We start from the raw sequence: 4,952 nt of genomic DNA, 5'->3' as shown, positions 1-4,952 counted from the left end.
AAAATTCTTATTTTTTTCATTGACTTATGTTGAGATTCAAAATAATTCCACATCCCTTGAACTCTGCTGATTGCATTAAGTATGCCAGTTTGCAAGGCCAGAAACCTATCAATGAATAACTAAGTACTGTTAGTATTACAGGAACTGATTCCTCCTTTCTGGGAGTTTCCAATACCCATTCAGGCCCTTGGATCTTTAACATAAAAATTGCATTAGCCTCCTAATTTGACTCTCTGCCTTCAATTATTTCCTGTCAAAACTGTCCTCAATAGTATTCAATTTATGTTATATTTGACTCCCTGCTTAAACTCTAGTGGTCTTGGGAATCACTGAAGTAGAATGTTGCATCAGAATCTACTGGAGAGCATTTAAAATATGGACTCCTGGCTCTGCCACAGAGATCCAATTCAAAATAGACAAATTTAAGATCACTGCTCAACCAAACAGTATTCCAACTGCTTAACTTGACTTTCTAAGACTTGAACATTGTATTCCTGCACAATTTCATTTCCTATCAATCTTCACTGTTCATTCTACCCTCAGACTAACTATTTATAGATTTCTGCATTGATAACATTTCATGACTTTGTGTCTTGCCTTATGGCATTCTCCTGGTCTAGAACATCCCCATCTTCCCCTTAATGTAGTACAAAACCTACTGATAGTAAGTAGGAACCTAACTATGTTTGAGAAATTAAATCATCACATTAACCACATAAAAGAAACATTTCTCTGGTTCATCAATGTAACTTTTGATTTTTAATATTTTAGCTTAGCTTTAAATATTGGATATTAAAATCATAACTTTATAGGAAAGCCAAACTTTTGAGAAATATCAAAAGCACCATAAATGTGTAGCAAACAGCTCTATGCTGCCCCCTTTACAGTATTTGATTTTAATAAACGCTTCTATCCAGAGGTCTCCAAGCACAGAATATTTACTATTATAATCTTCATGTTTGAAAGAATGATAAAGAGAAGAGAGATTCTGAGCATAGGGCAGAATCTCCCAAGTTGCCACATGTGCAAGGAAATGCAAAGAACTATACTTAGCACATGCTGGTTTTTAAAACAAAGCAGTTACCAACTGAGACCATAGAACTGGAGGTGATAAAAATTTTAACCATAATTCAGTCTGAGAGCACTAGCACTAATTTGGACTGAGTTATATGAACACAGCTCATGAAACAAATTCTTTTTCGTAACTTGCTGTGGAATACTAGAAGGAAAGTAGAAAGCTGTCAGTAATTCCCAATGTCTACTGGGTTATTACTGTAAATACTCAATGTTCTGTTATAATTTATACCATATATAGATATACAAATCCTGATACATGTGTGGGTGATATCTATCTTTATCTCTCTATTGCATTACAGCTATGCTTCCAATTATTTGCCATTCCTTATGACAAAATTCCTTGATTTTTTATCTCTGCAAGCTGTTCTGAAATGTATCTACTCAATGTTATCATTGACCTCCATGTCACCAAACTAGCAACCAATTCTGAGTTTTCATCTTATTTGATTTTTGAGTTGTAGATAACCAGTTAAACACTCTATTCTAAAGAAATACTTGATTGGCTTTCTAGGAAGCTATCTTTTCTGGATTATCCTTCTTTTTATTTTTTTATTTGTTCTTTTTAGTTATACATGACAGTAGAATATATTTTAATATATTACACATACACAGAGTATAACTTCCCATTCTTATGGTTGTACATGATGTGGAGTTACACTGATCATATATTCATATATGAACAGAGAAAAGTTATGTCCAATTTTTCTACTGTATTTTCTATTCCCATCCTCCCTCTCTTCCCTTCATTCCCTTTTGTCTAATCCAATGAACTTCTATCCTTCTCTTCCCACCTTTTGTGTGTTAGCACCCACATATCAGAGAGAACATTTTGCCTTTGTTTTTTTTTGGAGAACTGGCTTATTTCACTTAGCATGATGGTCTCCAGTTCCATTCGTTTACATTCTTCTTTATAGATGAATAATATTCCATTGTGTATGTATACCACATTTTCTTTATCTAGTCATCTATTGAAGGACACCTAGGTTGGTTCCACAGCTTAGAAATTGTAAAGTGAGTTGCTGTGGCTGTGTAAATATAGTATGCTGATTTTATGTCCTTTGGTTATATGCCAAGGAGTGAGATAACTGGCTCAAATGGCAGTTCCATTCTGAGTTTTCTGAGGAATCTCAATACTGCTTTCCAGAGTGGTTACACCAACTTGCATTCCCACCAGCAATGTACAAGTGAACATTTTTCTCCCACATCCTTGTCAGTATTTATTGTTACTTGTTTTTTGATAACTGCCATTCTGACTGGAGTGAGATGGAATCTCAGTGTAGTTTTAATTTGTATTTCTCTAATTGCTAGAGGTGCTGAACATTTTTTCATGTATTTGTTGATTGATTTTATTTCTCCTTCAGTGAAGTGTCTGTCAGTCCCTTTGCCTATGTATTGATTGGGTTATTTAATTTTTTTTTGGTGTTAAGTTTTTGAGTTCTTTACATATCCTAGAGATGCTCTGAAGTGCAGGTGGTAAAGATTTCCCATTCTGTGGGCTCTTTTTTTCACATTCTTGATTGTTTCCTCACCTGTGAAGAAGCTTTTGAGTTTGATACCATTTCATTTATTGATTCTTGATTTTACTTCTTGCACTTTAGGAGTCTTGTTGAGGAATTCAGTTCCTAAGCCAACATGATGGAGAGTTGGACCTACTTTTCTTCTAGTAGGCACAGGGTGTCTGGTCTGATGCCTAGGTCCTTGATCCACTTTGAGTTGATTATTTTGCAGAGTGAGAGATAGGATTCAAATTCATTCTACTACATATGGATTTCTAGTTTTCCTAGCACTATTTGTTGAAGAGGCTATCTTTTACCCAATGTATGTTTAGGGTACTTTTTCTAGTATGAGATAACTGTATTTTGTCTTTATGTCTGCTTTTGTGCCAATACCATGCTGGTTTTGTTACTACAGGTCTGTAGTATAATTCAAGGTCTGTTATTGTGATCCCTCCTGCTTTACTTTTCTCACTGAGGATTGCTTTGCTTCTTTTGTGCCTTTTATTTTTCCAAATGAATTTCATGAATGCCTTTTCTATTTCTATGGGGAATGTTATTGGAATTTTCATAGAATTTACATTGAATATGTATAGAACTTTTGGTAGCCATTTTGATAATATTAATTCTGCCTATTCAAGAACATGGGAGATCTTTCTACCTTCTAAGGACTCAATAGATGCAGAAAAAGCACTTGACAAACACAGCATCCATTCATGTTCAAAACACTAGAAAAGCTAGGAATAGTAGGAACATATCTCAACATTATAACAGCTATATATGTTAATCCCAAGGCCAACATCATTCTAAATGAAGAAAAATTGAAAGCATTCCCTCTAAAAACTGGAACAAGACGAGGATGCCCTCTTTCACTACTTCTATTCAACATAGTTCTTTATACTCTAGAAAGAGCATTTATACAGAAGAAATTAAAGGGATGCAAATAGGAAAACAGGAACTCAAACTATCCTTATTTGCCAAAGACATGAATCTGTATTTAGGAAACCGAAAGAACTCCAATAGAAGACTTCTAGAACTCATAGGTGAATTCAGCAAAGTAGCAGTATATAAAATTAACATCCATAAATAATTTGTGTTCCTGTACATCAGTAATGAATCAACTGAAAGAGAAGTTAGGAAAACTATCTCATTTACAATAGTCTTGGAAAAAAATATTTAGAAGTCAATCTGATAAAAGAGGTGAAAAGGCCTCTACAATGAAAACTACAGACATTGAAGAAGATATTAGAAGATGGAGAGATCTCCCTTGTTCTTAGATTATTCTTCTGTTCTCTAGTTGTTTCTTCTTAGTCTTATTCTTCTGAATCTCAAGACCTAGTGAGTCATGGGGTTGGTCTTTGTAACAAGATATATACACTTACTGGCTAAGTATTGTCATCTCTCCAAAGAGCTTTAGATGCCATCATTATGTAGACTTGAATTTCTAACCCAGACATCTAGGCTCATGTATGACATGACTGCTATATTGATATATCTACTTATATGTATAATATACTTCTCAAAATTTAATATATCTAAATTTATTATTATTATTATTATTATTATTATTATTATTGGTACTGGGGATTGAACTCAGAGGTACTTTGCCACTGAGCTATGTCCCCAACCCTTTTTATTTTTTTTATTTTGAGACAGGGTCTTATTAAGCTGCTGAGGGCCTTGTTAACTTGCTCAGGCTGGCCTCAAATTTGTAATCTTTCTACTTTAGCCTCCCTAGTTTGGGATTACAGGCGTGCACCACCATGTCTGGCTATTTTTCTTTTTCTTTTTTCATACCCAGTGAACAGAGTGTTCCAAGTAGAATGAAGAAAAATAGAATGAAATTCCAACCGTGTGAGGGAAATTTTTAATGTATGTATTTTTTACGTTGAACAGCATAATATTTTCTAGTATATTTCTTCCTTTAGAATAGCATATATTTAAAAAGGATCTGGAAGACATCTTCCAGATGTTAGAGAAGGTCTATTTAGTTCTGTTTTAGTCAGGGTCCTTCACAGAAACAGAAGGCTGTGTTTATAGTCTTCATTTCTTGAGTGGCATTACTATTAGCCCAAATGACAAAATTCATTTTTTTGGAAAAAAATTTTTGGAAAAAATTATGGTTTTATTGATCTCTTACTCTCAATATAGATGTTTTAAGCCAATCTATTTTACTGTCATTTTTTTTTCTTGGTCAATCTCACTGTCTCTGTTTTATCAGGCCACCATCATTTCTCTTGTAGACAACAGTAATACTTTTTTTCCAGTTTCTGTACTTCTAATTCAGTGTCTGCAGCATTTGCCACATTACTATTAGAGTTATATTTCTAAACACAAATCTGATCATGTAAATTTGGTACTTACAACTTACTATTTTCTTTA

This window comes from Callospermophilus lateralis, unplaced genomic scaffold (genome assembly GCF_048772815.1).
Source record: "Callospermophilus lateralis isolate mCalLat2 unplaced genomic scaffold, mCalLat2.hap1 Scaffold_66, whole genome shotgun sequence".
Taxonomy (NCBI): Eukaryota; Metazoa; Chordata; class Mammalia; order Rodentia; family Sciuridae; genus Callospermophilus; species Callospermophilus lateralis.
The sequence above is the reverse complement of the archived record's forward strand: the minus strand, read 5'-3'. Positions refer to the sequence as shown.